General features: G+C 40.3%; 1 long non-coding RNA gene across 6 annotated transcripts in view; it reads left to right on the top strand.

Annotated features, from left to right (window-relative positions):
• The window catches only part of LOC134157957 (uncharacterized), a 128,328-nt gene that overhangs the window by 42,016 nt on the left and 70,276 nt on the right, over positions 1 to 16,036 (top strand). For all 6 annotated transcript variants that reach the window (XR_009962554.1, XR_009962553.1, XR_009962551.1 and 3 more), the window contains exon 2: positions 15,585 to 15,721. This is a non-coding gene — a long non-coding RNA (uncharacterized LOC134157957). The remainder of the gene's footprint in view (positions 1 to 15,584; positions 15,722 to 16,036) is intronic.

Raw genomic sequence — 16,036 nt, 5'->3', positions numbered from 1 at the left:
CTGAAGAAGTTTGGTTTTTTTTCTGTATAATTTTCTCTTTCCAGTGATTAATCAGTTCTCTGCTTCTCATTTTATGTTGGAATGTAACCCCAAATGTCTCCTCTCTTGTTTAAGAGAAGGCAAACTCATCAGATAAACAATACACAGTTCTGCTTGCTTGAGTGTATAACCATTAAGAGAAATATGGCTAGGCTCTGGGAGACTCTGGGCAGCAGAAAGTTAATCACTATTTCCTCATGCTTTGTGTATCTGCCTCTTTTGGTACTCATTAAAAAAGGACATCAGTCCTCCACTAAGTGCCACACCAGATGCTACTTAGTCTGAATGAGAACTGAAGGAACAATCATGAACGGAAAATTCACATCCTTTAAGTATGCGATGAAAAGCATTTGCAGTCTTGTAGGGAAATGCTGTTTTAGAATTCTTATTAGTGAAGTTTCACAGGGGTGCAGAATATGATGGTGAGCTCCAAACATGAGTATGTTTGTTTTCCAGAAGGTAAGGAATTAATATCTTAGGGTAGAATAATTTAATTCAAATTGGTGCTAAATGATGACTCATTCCCTATTTTCTCTTTGCTTGAGAAGGTTAAGATCCTTGCAGTATTGTTAAATCATTTTGACCCAAGTGCTGTATGATTTTCAAGGAGATACACCACTTCCAATCATCACCTTCTAAAACACTGTTATTTTCTGATGTTATGTCTTCTTTCTTTCACTTCTAACCATAACCAATTTCTGACTGTTTGTTTGGATATATTCTAAGTTTAGGGAAAAAATCATACTCATGAAATTTTGTGTATCTAAAGATAATGTCCATATATAAATATTAATTTAAGTACATCTACAGTGAATTTCCCTCTGCAGAAGGCTGTTTCTCCCTTTTGATTATGAAGATAGCCTAAGGTGACTAGATTATACACAGACAACAAATTTCCATGTACTTAGATTAGGTGAATCCTGTTTAAAGACACTGAAGTTTGTCTGGGCTGTAGACTGACGGTAGAGTTTCCATGGAATAATCCAATGCTTTGGTAATTTGATATGCAGAATTCCCCTAATATCAAATAGAAAAATAAATTAAGACTTTGGCTGTTTATCATGTATTTTACTGAAAGCTCTATAGATCTATTTCAGTGAGCAGAAATACATCTTTTTGCCTGATGGAACTTCTGTTCACTGTCAGGACCGAGTGTTGCTCAGGATGGTGATACTTTTGTGGTTATTTGGTCTGTGCATTCATTGTGCACCTTTCCTAAACCCTGCAAAAAGAAGCCCTGCAATGACTGCATAGCCCAAGATCCCTTTCTAAAGCAAGGAAAGCTTTCTTAGCTGGTGCATTATTCTTTGTTTGCTTCATGCATTTTGGTAATTCTGCAAGTATAAACTCAAGAAAAATCAGAGACCTATTTGTACTCTTCTTGGTCAGAAATTTTGCTGTGGAGAAGTGTTCTAGCATCTAAATGACAAGTAATAGCTTTATTACAAGTATCTAACATTTTTCCAGCATTAAAAAGTCCCCGTGAAATTTATAGACACAGATAATATTGGATTTCTCAAGCTAAATTAGGTGCTAGAAAAACTTGTTTGTATCTAATGGATCAATGTGGTTTGGAGCAACATCCTCCTTTTCTGAGCCACTGGGATAGAAGTATGGGTTTGTAGGTCTGAAGAAACCTGCAACACACAGTGGAAGAACACTGACCATAATGCATTTCTAGCAGTCGGTATATATTTACCAGCATGCTATATAGTACATTTAAATCCAGAAGTTCTTTCTCCTTCCCCAGTAAGCCTGGGAAATAAATTCAATTTAAGCAAACAAACATTTCCCTGCTGAGAAGTCTGTGCAGTGGCTGTCAGAAAGGACATTTTAATTTATTGGTTACTGAGAAGTTGGCTGGCCTGGCCCTAGCACACCAACACTGTTCTCTACTGCAGTTGCTCACAATACAAAGTATACTCAAATCATCTTCAGTGCTGCTGGTAGCATTTTTATAGTTCTGGCTTCCGAGAGCAGTCAGTGCTGAGTAGTCACTGTTTTGCCTCTTTTACTTTGATGGAAGTGGAAAATTTCCCAGTCTATATGCCTGTCCCTCTGACTTGTAATTCTGAAGATGAGACTGATGAAGAGCGAAGCTACTGCAGAACTACATTTAGTTATGGAATGTGGCATACTCCTCATTATTTTTTGTAAAATAGGCAATGCTGATGAGATAGCGAACTTTGCCTCTGGATAACAGAAGACCACACAACTGTGTGCTAGGTGATGGAGGCATGCTGGGACCTGACTGCAGAGCACACTCAGAACTGGCTGAGGGGATGCTGGATGTGGGCCATGCTACCCTGCACAGAGGAGAGTCAACAGCACTCTTGAAGATCTGCTTTAACATCCTCTTCCCTCTCATCTTTATTTGCTTCACTCTGTTTCTCAGTAAATCTCTTGAGCTTTGGTTGTGATTCTTTTGCCAAAAAGTAGAAAATTTGCTGCAGTATTGGTATACATTGTGATGCACTAGATGAAACTATTGGTTTCATGGATATTTTACTTGATCTCTCTTTACAGCTGTAGGTTATGTTCCCTTCATGATATTAAAAGCTTAAGAGGAATGCTAACACTGTGTCAGTGTTGGAAAACCTCTGGAGAGACATGATCCAATTAGTTCAGATTCTGTCTTAACTGTTGCTTTATAAGATAGCACTAAAAATGCTGTCCTTTGTAGATGAAGGAGACTGAAGTGTAGGAGGAGAGGAGGTCCACATAGATGTGCCTGTCTTTCCCTCTGCTGTCTGCCCCTCTCTGCAGGATTATTGCTGATGTTATTGCTGGGTTTGGTCTGAAGACATTAGTGGCCTTCTACTTGGCTTTTTGATGTTATGTTGTGACTTAGTCTCCCTCCACCTCTGGAGATTCAGAAGCTTCCAGGCTTTACTTCTCTGGATTGTCAAGCTTTGCTCTGTCTATACGAGCCATGCATGTTTTGGCCTCCAACTTTGTGTTCTGTTGCTATAGCACTGACATCTTGTGCATTTGAAGCATGGACCTGTGCTTTTGCCCATGTGCAAGTGTTGGGACAGGAGTCCCAGTGGCACAGAACCTCTTGTGCTCTCCCTTTTCCTGAGCGTGGGAGCCCTTCCTAGGGCTTCTGTAGGCTACACTGTGGGAGTCTCCTCTGCCTGGGAGCAGAAGATGCCCAGAGATAAACTGTACACGAATGTCCTCTCATTTGCGATGCAAATTGCAGTCTAGGTCTTCCTGCATCGTGGCATTTCTTTCTTGTGCACCTGGAGCAAGTGGGGAAGGTGTTGGCTTACAGATCTCCCTCAGAAGGAAAAGAAAGCTTTCTGGGGAAAGCCGTGGGTCCACCAGCACTGGTGCATGTTTGTGAAATGGTGTGTTTTCAGTGAAACGAATGGCATGACTTCACTTCCTCTATTTCTTCTGTTCCTACTTTATGCTGTGTTTTCCTGATGAAGCTCGGTAATACTCTTTCTATTAATGTATTTCCCTAAGCCCGTGTTTGGTATTTCCACTCCTGAGATCAGCAGTTACAAGAGTTTGTATCCATGCTAGCTGGAATGCTCTTTAGTGCCATGGGTTTGTTCTTCTCTTCCCCCTCTGTCCCCACTCCCCTACTGCTGCATGATTCTGTTCACCTTTATGCCAGGTAATTACTACTGAGCTCTTCAAACTTCTCTCTTTGCACTAATATTTCAAGGACATGGAGACAGCTGTCTCCTCCCATTCTGTCCTCCTTTATTTGTTGATATCATAATATGATGTTCCATGGTCTGATGACCAAAGGGGGTCTAAGTAAGCCTGCCAATTCTGCAACTCTCCTAACGTTTTCTGGGAACATACAGACTCACTGTCTTTAAGGGAGAAAATCTGATGTTGTCCTATCACTATTTATCTCTTCCTCATAGTTTTGCTTTCCACTTGGATATGCTACCACATAGATGCCTTGTTTTCCTATGTTCTCTGTGATACATCCTTAAGGTTTTGAAAAGACTTGTACATTCACTGACCTGTTTTTTATTACTATGTTTCTGTATACATTTACCCTCTCTACTCATGTTCTGTCTTGCTCAATGATCTTTTTCCTCTCTGCTACATGAGCAGCCTATTTTGTGCTGTCTCATAGTTCAGACCTGAGATCTGATGAGACTTTTCCTATCTCCTTATCTCCCTGCCCCTTTTTATTTTCCCTGCAGACTCTTACAGATTCACTTTGGTTAATTGCACTTGTGTTTGGCAAGAGCTGCTGGCACAAGCTTTAACGCTGCTTCTTGAAGAGTCACAGCATCTTGAAGAATCTTGCATCTTTCAGTTCTTTGGCTGCTTTGAGCTTTTAACTAATTTATCACCCTCATCTTGGAAGCATAGAGTTTGTCATGAAGAACAAAAATCCATTATTTGTTGAGACATGCATCTGTACACATCCTGTGGAGCAGTATTATGAAAAGCTTTGTTTAGTCTTTGCTAATGCTAAGCTGTTTTTTGAATGGAGGCTGATATTTGACTATCCAAGTCCTTATGCTTACCTGTTGTGTGAGTGGGCTCAGCATCTCTGCCTCAGTGTACATTTCTGAGTCACAGTAATAGTTGCTTCTTTTTACAGAATTGCATAAACAGGTGTTTTCCATCACAGCACGTTTTGACAGCTTTCTAGTTTCAGTTTCTGAGGTTTTGGTTGTTTATTTTAAATAAAGAAATGCAAACAGTTTCTTTCCAGGGTGAAAACCTGGGAGGTGAGGTCAGTCCTTCCAGGATTTAGCTCCTGTATACAAACTCAGTTGTGGAAGGAGAGGTATTGCCATCTATTCCTGCGAAAAGCAGTGTTAAAATGTAGAGGATTTGCTTGTTCCTGGAAGGCTTTTTTAGGCACGTATTTAAAAACAAACAAAATCAACACTTGATGTTTGCTTCCAACATAAGCAGTATCTTTCTGGACTGCAGTGAGGACTAACCCTGCTCCCAGAGGTGTCAGAAATGCTGCAAATTAAATGTCTTGGAGAACAACCTGCTGTAATGAGAAGATAATCGATGTTGCATAATATTGTATGCTGTATATAATTCTGGTCAAATTCCCTTTAAAAAGTGTGCTAGTAATTGCTTTCCCACTTTTTCTTGCAGAATACCATCAAGTTGTAAGTTTTTGTGAAATATTGTTGTACCGCTAGAAACGTTTTTCTTTCCTCTGCAATGTCACCAAGAAACTCAGAAGTTTCCTTCTTAGCAATAGCAAAAGTGGAATGAATATAGTCAGGCCTTCTGAACTAGATCTATAAGATTCTGGCTTGAAATTCAAAAAGCTTTGTGAGACAGCTCAAGGACAGAGTCATTAGTGGAGTCATTTAGTGTGCTTTGTTATGTTATAGTGCCTAAACTTTGTGTGTGTGTGCTGTAGGATGTCCCACATTTACAACTTAGAGTTCCTGGGGGCAGTAGGAAAATGCAAATAATTTCACCATGGTGAATATGAGGTTGATTAGTCTAAACCTGTGCACTGAATTGGAGGTTTTGTAACAGGTTTAAATGCAGGTAAATCTGCGCCCTATTACAACTTGACTCTTTCCCACTTCCCTGGCAGGGTAGCATGTGCTTAGTTTTCCCAGAGTTGTTGGCCATATGTGTATGAGTAAAGTATGCAGAATACAAAAGTATTTAGAAAAGCTTATTTAATCAACTGTGCTCAGCAAAAGTTTTATGTGGTTCCTTGAAAGGAGAATTGAAGCACACCTAGTTCAAATTTTGAAAATGGGCTGCTGGATAATAGGGAGCCTTTAGCTGGCACATGCCCAAACTGAGCACAGTTTGAGTTACTGCACAGCCAGCCTTAATGTCTAAAGTTTGTCAGACATTAAGGAATACTTTAGAAATTAATCTCTCATGCCTGTCACTTAATACTGCTATCTTGCTAGACCTTCCTTTACAAACAAGAGGTTTATCTCGGTTATAATAATATAGTTAAGTGGATGAGTTTATTAATTAGCATTTTAAAACCTTTAAATTAAATGTAATAGTGAAGGGCCTCCCAAGGTCTAACTATGCTGGAGATTGTTGTGTTTTCATACATCATTCTAAGCAGATAAGAGGATGTAAAAAGATTAGCATAACTGGTGACTTTATTTCACTGCTTTACCGTCGTATGATTTGAGTCATCAGCTTTATCTGCGTTAACAGGTAGACTTAATCCTGAATTTCACCCTTTAGCTCTAAGTTCTTGTGATTTGAGAAGGCAACACTCTATTGCCCAAATCTTTAGTCTTTGTCAGACTGAATGTACATTCCAAAACATACATTACATTTCAGAGCACTCCATCTGTGTCTGAGGTGCTGCAAGGAGCCTTCTGCTTTTTCTCTGTTTTGTTTCACTTCTGGTCACTCTTTCCCTGGCCTCTGTTTGCTGCCGGACAGTTTCTGACTGATGGGGAGTGGGTGGTAACACTCTGCTGGCTTCTTTCCTAATCCATTAAAACAAGTTAATAGCCCAAAGGACCATCTGGTCTAAACCTCTTGAGCTCCCCAACCTCTAGGCTACTGCTGTGTCCTACTTTTGCACGGCCATGCAAGAACATGGGGCATCAAAGCACCTGCTATTAAGGCTTGGCCTTAGGGCTGCCCTCAATCTAACTGATTCTACCTGTATAGGTCCCTTTTGGATATTTTCTGACTTGGATTGGCCCTAGCTTCAGTTTCCACACAGAGAAGTGACATCAGTAGAGCTGGGATCGTTACTCCACGCGTAGTTAACAACCGGACAGAACTTATGTGAGGCCTCGAGGGAAGAATGTGAAGTCTGATGAGCTCCTGGTGTGATGGGCCTGTGCTGTGTCCTCCCTCTTCAACTCTCTCATTTGCTGCTTTGATTTAAATTTGATCAACAACTGTCCTGCAGGCACTTTTAACCTTCAGTTGAATTGAAAAATCAGAAAAAAAGGAGGGTTTCTTGGGTTATCTGCTGGCATAGTCCAATATGCAAGGAGAAAAACTGAAACCCACTCTTCCTGCTTCATTTGAGAAGTCACATTTTTTGTTTAATATGGCAACTGTTCCTAGGACTAATAGTTATTCATATCTGGTTATTTGGGATGTTATGTTTACATATGCCAAAAAAAGGTGCTGTTCATATCTGGAAATGGCAGTGAAAAAGAACAGTACATGACATTGCTGATAATGGCTTTAATGAGGAAATGGTGTCAATTAGTGCCTGGCAATCACAACACTAGAAGTTGTAGAGCTGGCACAGCAAGGATTCAGACCAGCAGTGGAGGCAAAGGTATGTTAGTATTAGGCAGCACAAGTTGGCATGCAGGCTACTGAATGAACATAAACTCAGGTATAGCCCAGTGCCATTAAAGATACCAGCTCAGGTCTATCTCCAGATTCACATCTGCACTCTGTTATTTTAAGGTGTGTGTGTGGGGGGGCTACAGCTTTACAAATCATACCTGTCCTTTGCCAGCTTAGCGTTTGTAAGCTTTTTGCTGTCCTAACAGTAAAGAGAAAGAAAAAGACATGATAGTTGTGAAGAAGAGACCTTATGTTGGTGTGAATGAGGCTGCAGGTTGTGGAGCAATGGGGAGCAGAACTCCCATGTCCCCTGGCTTGAATTGGCTCTCACTGCAGTCACCCCTTGCATCACAGCTTTCCCTGGTGTTGCAAACTGTGGTTGGGCTGTTGTGGGAAGATAAAGGTGATGGTTGTATGGATCTCAGAAATGAATGTTCCCGTAAACAGCTACCCACTTCTCCCTGAAGTACATTGCCTACGCAGTAAGAGCAGCTTGCATCAAGAAAAGGGCAAGTATGCAGGTTTTTCCTTCAATAAGACAATGTAAAAAAAAACATTCATAATGCTTGCTGGGAGGTGGTTTTAATATGTTCTCTTCTTGGTGGACTTTCATTTTGCTACTATTTTATGACGATGGAAAAAATACATTTGTGCCTGACCCATCAGTGCAGTAGCACAGTAGGAAAATGATTTAAAGTTCTAATATATGTTGGAAATCTAGCTGTGCAGTCTGTGCTGTAAGGAAGAAATCCAGACAATTATTCATAGAAGCTGATCTAAACTTAAACCCACCACTATTGATATTTTAAACATGTTTCAGGAATAAAGCAGTTAGTGAAATTCACGTGCCCTGTGCCTCCAGGCATCTTGATTCGAACATCCCCTGCGAACAGTCCTTTTTCTGTGGCTCACTCTGTTTGAGGTTTGCATTCCCACAGGGGGTGGATCTATGCAGCACACCATAAGAAATAATTTCATGCACCACTGCATGTGGTGCATCTTGTAACTAATTTAACATCCTGTTTTGCTGCAGTACTTCTGGTAGCAGGCAGAGCTTAAAGTCCACCTCACGTGCTGGCCACCTTCCTCCTTTTTTGTTCTCTTTTTGGTTTTGTTTTTATTACTTACCATTTAACTGTTCATATTAGCAGTGCTGCTAATTAATGAGCTCTAGTCTAAACAAGTCATTATTATCTTTTTCCAGGTGGTTAATGGGGGCTCCTATTAGTATCACCAAGGACTAGCCAGGAATAAGTGTTTGTTTACACCCAGGAAGTTGTCCTCTAGGGTGCTCTAAAAGGAGTCAAAGTGACGCATTTCCAGCCTCTAACCAAAGGCTATTTTACATAGGTTAGTCTTCAAACAATGCAAACTATTTTAAAGGGTCTGTATCCTTGTAATCTTAAAAATTTCTGGTGCACACTTGTTTTCTGTGTGTTCTGTGGGTTAACTAAAACTATTACCAGAAGCTATGTATCTGTCTAACTTTAATCTGAATTGGTACTCCTATGTTAGTTGAGTTGTTGCGGGCAATGCTTGCTGGGCCAAAAGTTTTGGATTTTTTCCCCTTATCTCAAATATTTCTATCCTGGCTCTTCTTGAGGTCTCACTTCGGGATTTTGGGAAGTCTCTGCTGCTGGAGTCCACTGACTTCTATTTAAATGTGTGCTACTAATCACTTTGGGACTGATTAAGATGAATGTTCAAGTGAGACTTTAGCAGTAAATGCTTAACTCTGAAACTGAGCTGCTGAAAAACCTTCAGCTAATACTAACCTTGGAGGCACTTACGGAGCTCTGAGTGTGGCCCTAAGCACCCTCTGCCTCTGGCATGGAGCACGGATCATTCACCCATGTGCTGTAGCTGAAAGCTTGTTTTCAAAGAGCAGGTTTTCTAAGGGGAGGATTTGTGAGCTGGACTTTGCATTAAAAGACAGTGGGTTCTCCTGCTTTTGGAAAAATCATGACCTGAACTTTTACATGAATGATTAAATGTGATTCTCAGAAGCCTGGTGTGGTGGTTACCATAGGAAATTAGACCACTTAGCGAACATTAGAAAGTCATCTTGGAGTGCCCTTCTGTAGACTGATGAAGGTGCCTGGGATGTGGGATGCTGCACAGGTGTCTCTGCAGCAAGCACAACTCACCGTGGCTCAGTGGTGGGCAGGCTAGGGGTCTAGCTGTGCCCCTCTGGGTTGTCAAGCGTGTCCTGGACCAATGGATGCTGGCCAGGCCAGCTTAAAACAAGTCTTTCCTACAGACCAGAATTTACCCTATGCTGGTATGATCTGAGATGCTGTATAATGCCACACGGTGGTAGAAACTTGGGGAGGGAGGGTTGATTTGCTTAAAAACATTTAAAAGGCAACTGGTTTACTTCGTTTGGACTGAGGTCAATAATATGAGCATGAGTCAGTAAAACCAGCTGGAAAACGGTGAGAAGAAAATATGTGTTTGTTAATCTGTGTGGCCAGCTCTCATGTTAAGTTAGTTTGTTCCTTTCATAAAACTTCACTTTATTCATGGGAGAAAACATGAAATATCACTGGAAAAGAGCTAGAGATTCACAACCAATTAGTGGATTTAAATAATTAGTCTAGCAATGGGGTCATAACACTTCCCAGAAAGGAAACAATATCTAATATCAAGAAAAAAAAAATCTATAAATTCTACACGATTCATGTATGACTCAGCTGTGGTGTTAGTTTAGGTTTTAGCATATGAAAAAATACAAGGATGTAACTTAAGGAGTGACCAAAGTGTTATTGTCATTTCATCTTTAAGCATAATGAGAAACCTTTCTTTACTGAAGGGAGCAGAGTGGACACTTCACTAATTTTCTCCATCACTAGAGGGCTCAGATCACTTTCAGAACGTTGTATGTCTGAGCCAACTTTGGTGTTTACATAGTCCTTTGTTTTAGTGTAAAGCATGCATGTTTATGTACAGAGAGGGGCATGTTTCAGTTCATCACATGCTGAAAGATTACTACACTTCTGACTTGCCTTTCTCTTCGTACTAGGAAGTTCTATGCAAGCAGCTAAAAACATAGCTGTGTTCTGCCCGTTTCTTAGTTTTTTAAATTTTCTATTGTTTGTTTATCTCTGATTTTGAGGGTGGCCTTGAGGTGTGTCTTTTAAAATACATTTTAAAGCTAGCAGATGTGCAAGCACATCAGAGTGTTTCAGTCTCTGTGGCAGTACCAAGTTTGTACAGATGAAGCATTTGTTTACCAAGGGGGTGGTCAAAAACTGGAACAGGCTTCCTGGAGAGGTGGTCAATGTCCCAAGCCCATCAGCATTTAAGAGGCATTTGGTCAATACCCTTAATACCATCCTTTAACTTTCGGTCAGCCCTGAAAGTCCTGCACTCAGAATGACAGTGCTGCCCCAGCACTGTGTGCCAGGGGCATACAAGAGGTTAAAAGGAGCTGCCAGCAGACCAAGGGGGAGAGTGAGATAAAAGTGGACTGAGTCTAGCCCAATTTCCATAAAGGCAGCTAAAAATGCCTTATGCTTGAAATGGAACCAGGAGTGAGCTCTCAGCAAAAGTGTCACAGAGAGGGTTCAAGTCCTTTCACTGAAGAGGTCCTTTCTCTTGGAGTCCAGGTGTTGGGAAAAGAAGGAAGGGATGTTTGACACAAATTATTAGGCAGCTTCTTCAAATGATTTCTTAGATTGTCGCTATGATACTCGGGAAGTAATGGATGCAGCTCAGCTCAGTGGAGCACGGGAGTCTGGGTGACAGTTCCAGAATTTATTCAGGCTTTGTTACAATATGATGTTCAGAATCTTTGTGCAAGCTTTCCTTGTGGGAGTTTCTATTGAATGTGTAGGCTTACATAGCTCTTAACTCTTTAGCAAAACAAATTCCTACAGCAGCCTAAAATCTTGATGGTAGCATCGCTTTCAAACCTCTCGTTCTTAGGCATTGAAACTAGAAGAAATGGAATGAATCAGTGATTGTTATAAATATCTTTAGTGCGTCATATAATCTGAATAACAATTGCATGTGTCATAAATAATACCAAGATATTTTGTTGTGTTGTCGAACTAAATCAGTAGTTTGGTTTTTAAGTTGTCTCACATACGTTCCTGGCTTATTTAATATCTGGAGTATTGTTGAATCTGAGCCAAAGGCCAAAGTTCTTTCTATTTTTCATAACAGTCACATTGGCAAGAAAACATGTAGTATTTTGAGTAGATTTTGAAGGAAAATGTAGACATGCTGTTATTTAGGAAAGCATACTTACTTACTTTGTAAGGTGAGAAGTGGGTCAAAAGCTTGGTTTGACTTTGAAGCTCATTGAGGTAGGAAGAGTATTGCAGACTCAAAGCTCTATTCAGTCTCTGGATAAATTTTGTGTTCTTTGCAGCCCATAGTTCCGAGCTGCACTTTGTTGAACATAAGTTTGAGACCCCTGCCTCAGCGACGATCAGTCCTTCTTTCCTTTTCCTTCACTGAGCAGCTATCTGGAAAGGTGTCATCAACTTTTCAAAATGGGACCTTGATCTCAGCCTTTGTTACCCTGTTGGGAAAGTATCCATTGGATTTGATGACCAAAATGCAAGCAATGTTCTCTTATGTCAGTGATGAAGTTAATCTGAATTTGTCGTTCATTCCCAATGAGGAATATTTCCAAGTTTGGAGTGACTGCCATTTGTGCCATTAGCAAATGAAAAGAAAAATCAGTGATTTATTTATCATTTCCCTTGCTTTGTTGAGCATTTAAGTAGCTGAAGTTCCCAGGTAAAATGGCAAAGGAGTACCAGCCCTCAGATCAGAGCTTGGAGGTGCATGTTTTGCAGTACTGTACTCACGTTGCATTCTGTCTGGAGAAATTAGGCTAACCATTTTATTTCATTGTACAAAAGAAGCAGGTGGGTGTTATTTTTATTCTACACACTGAACTCTGGAAAGCCCTATTAAGAAAAACTTTTCTAGTGACAGCTGGTCAGTACCTTGCTGTGAAGGAATTTAGAGTTACAGCCTGCTTTTTGGGGAATATTACCCTACACTTCCAGATTTTGTAGCTGTTCTTGGTGCTTCTTAGGACATTTAGTAATGCAGTTTCACTAATCTATTTGCTCTGATAAGCTCAGTAAGTGGATTACAAGGTTTTTCTGTCACTGTAGATCTTGATAGCTTCACAAAATGTTTTTCATCTTGTTTTTGATAGAGGAGAGCTGAACAGAAGTACAGTTATCTGTATTTTCACCAAAGTACAATGAAGAGAACTTTCTCTACTTTATAAAGTTACGGAAGTTGTGTCTTATATTATTTTTCCATCATTTCATAGTTGTTCAGTAGGGATGAGATGTCAGTGATTTTGTGGCTTCATCCCCTGGAACTGATGACTTCTATTCTATGTGAGGATGAGACACTCATTGTAGGAGGCTTCACAGCCTGAACAGTTTTTAACTCTGTTACGATGCCTTTATGCTCTTTCAGTTAAAACCACCAGAAGACTTTTTTTTTTTCTATCTGGCAATCTTAAAATTTGTCTTGTTTTCTGCAAAAACGAAGATGATTGCTTTTTATTGAAGTTGTGTTTTTTATTAAAGTGACAGTAAAGTACGGAAGACTTTCAATTATTTTCTGTTATGATGCACAGCAAATGGTACATTGAGAGACACTCATTTTATTCATTTTGTCTACTGTTAAGAGTAGATTTGAGATGTTAACTAGTTGGGAATAGTCCTTCCTTGCACCCTCCTACTAGTTGTTATTCATAGCAGGAAGCAGCACTCAAAGTCTTTCTTGAAAATTTGTTATAATTCAGGTGTTGATTCACGCTACTGCCTATTCCATCAGCAAGTTTCTGTTGCTATTTTTTAACTGCTTGTGAAGTTAATAGTATACCATCTCTATGTGGTTGAGAGCCTTGTTTTGTATTTCTGAATATAATTACCCTCTGCTGATTTGAAGAAATTATGCCAAAGTGTTCAGACAAGAGAGTCAAAGTTGGCCAGAGACTTCTGAATGCATATAAATTTCTTTTGTTGAACCAAAGAGCGGAGGAGTGGATATCTGACTCAGCTCCCCCCTCTCTCTGCTGACAAACTGTGAGCTTGCAGCTGGGAAAATGCTATGGGAGGAAAAATGAAGGCCAAAGTCATTATGTATATGGAGGCATGCCAGAATCTGTGAGGAAAATCCACCCAAGATAATGTTAAAGAATTACCAAAAAAATAAGTGAGAGAAGGATTGAGAAAAGATGACATTTCAAGAGTCTCAGCATGGTCACGTATGATGGAGTTATTGGACAGGGCAGTGGGAATAGGGTGATGTTTCTGAGACTTGAGAAAGATGAAGTCATTTGTCTTGGTTAGAACAAATTCATAGAAATGCCAAGTGAGGGATAGAAATAGTAACCAAAAAGTGTATTAGAGAAGAGTTGAAGTGGAAGACCAAAGTATAGTTGAAGGTCAGGCGCTTTAAAATGGGAATGACTGAATCATGCTTGTGTTCTAAGAGATTAGAAAAGGCCAAAAACTTCTGAAAGGAACTGCAAGGAGAGAATAAAGAAGGGACAGAAAACAGCAGTTGCAGTGGGTTTAGTAAACACCATGAGCAGTCTCAGCAGACTCTCAGGAGTCTGCACCTTTCTTAACAGGGCTAGTGAGGAGCAAGTGAGAGAGAGAGAGAAGGGGCAGGCTAACTGGTAACGTAACACGTGTAGTTCCTTATAAGGCAGAGATAAAAGATTCTGTGTGAGGAAATGGCATCACACTCAACCTGCCTGCATTGCTGGCACTTCTGCATCTGTCTTACACTCTTCTACCACACTCCCCAAACTTTCTCCCAAGCTGCACTGCTTTGTAACACTTCCTTTGTTCCTGTATTATGTTGTTTTCAAGTGACTTTTACTGATGTAATGAGTTATCCCTACATTTTTTTTCCTTCTCCCTATTTGATGAACAAACACAGCTCTCGTTCTATTGTTATTTGATCAGGAAGAGAGTGGAGGTGAGATGTCTTGTGCTGGTGACATTTTTGTACTCAGTAGACTTCGTCCTTTATAATGATGCATCAGAATGTCATGCCCCAGTCTGCTCTCATGAGGCATACGCAAATGAGTGTCAGGAAGTCATGAACAGAAGAAGAATGAAAATAATGCTGCTTTTTCTTTTTTTCCCTCCATATATTTGATGTTGTTCTTGCATGAAAAGTAAGGATAATGTTTTGGGTTTGAGTAAGACAGACTTTCTCATACAGCAGTTGTCTGCTACAGGAGTTGCTGCCTCCTTTCTAGGCTGCCATTTCTTCTGCCTCTAGTGTTCATTGCTATACTCCCATTTCAGCCTCTTCCTGGTTTTGACAGCAGGTAGCTGCAATGGGTTCCTGCTTTTCTTTCTCCCTTCTATTACTTCCACACACCTTCCCGCCAACCATTTTCTACTAGAATGAATGAGCAGGGTTTTTGGTCCACTTTGAGTTTGCTCTCAAATTCAGTCCATGATCTTGTTGGCATTCGGATGTTACTCCCACTCAGATGGGAAGTATTTAGTAGCTTTGTGAACTCTCCTGCTTAACTGCAGTACAGCCTAATTAAGCTACTTGCTTTGACTGAGGGAGCAGTAACTACAGACTGGAAGGCACAACATCACGAATAACAGCGTGAATAGGCTCTTAGTCTCTTCTCCCACACTAGAGATGACAAAGTTTCTATGAATGTAGCATTTTGCTAGAAACCTTTGACTTTTGGGTTGGTGCATCTTTTTTTCATAAAGGAACAGGAATTTATGCATATAAAAAATAAGATGTCAGTATGTGGGTTCAGAAACTGCTTAGAAGGGCTGTAGTTTGCACCTGCCTGATGCTCTTAATTCTCTCAGAGGCTGGGTTCTCTGTGGTATTTGATTCTTTGCCATGCACCACAAGGTACTCAGAGGCATGTGAGATGGAGTTCTATCAAGAAGTGTCTATCAGGAGGAAGTGGGAGCATCAGACACTGAGAGACATTTTGAACTATCCAATTTTTTCCTCTGATGTTGATATACTTTAAATCCTTTGCTTATAGTTCCTGCTCTAAGCATCACGTAATAATGCTATATTGAACACAGACTTCTGTCTGGGTAGAATTGGAGTATTTTTGGTGTTCATTGGCAATCTCACAGAGTCATGGCAGCGTAGTTTGATCTCCTCCCAAATACAAGTGCAAAGATGTTCCCTGTTCTTTTCTGACACAAGAAGAGTGAGTTTGTCTGGTGAACCACTTATACCACTTTCTGGAGCATTTTTATTTCCTTAAAAATCTAACATCCAAATTCTATTAATTTATTTAGGTTGTGAGGTCCAGTGAAGCTTGGAGCTGTGTGTGGGGGTGTTTCCCTGAAGGAATTGCCAGTGAAATATATACAGCTGAGCTGACTGCAGCACTTCTTACTAGAGCATACTGTCAAGAGGATGAATGAATAGCATGGTAAGGATCTTTAGTTTCTGTTTTCAGTCCTCTGTTTGTGGTCAATCTAGAATTGAAAGTGTCAGCCACAGAGTAAACCTTGTTAATCCATGGTTTCACAACTGCAGTACATTCTGATTAGTATTGCTGTGGAACAGGGTTTCAAAGCAAATCACAGGGCGCTTCTGTTATCTTAAAATGAAAACCTTAGGAGCCTCAGACTTGAGCTGCTTACTGGAGCTGTACCATGTAAACCTGAGTGTGTCCTGTGTGCTTGAGAAGGAGTTAATCTGCATGACAAAAGATTATCTGTGTCCAAGTTTGAATAAATATCTC

This window comes from Pezoporus occidentalis, unplaced genomic scaffold, assembly GCF_034315485.1.
Source record: "Pezoporus occidentalis ecotype Australia unplaced genomic scaffold, CSIRO_AGI_Poc_V1 ctg123, whole genome shotgun sequence".
NCBI classification, from domain to species: Eukaryota; Metazoa; Chordata; class Aves; order Psittaciformes; family Psittacidae; genus Pezoporus; species Pezoporus occidentalis.
The sequence above is the reverse complement of the archived record's forward strand: the minus strand, read 5'-3'. Positions and strand labels throughout refer to the sequence as shown.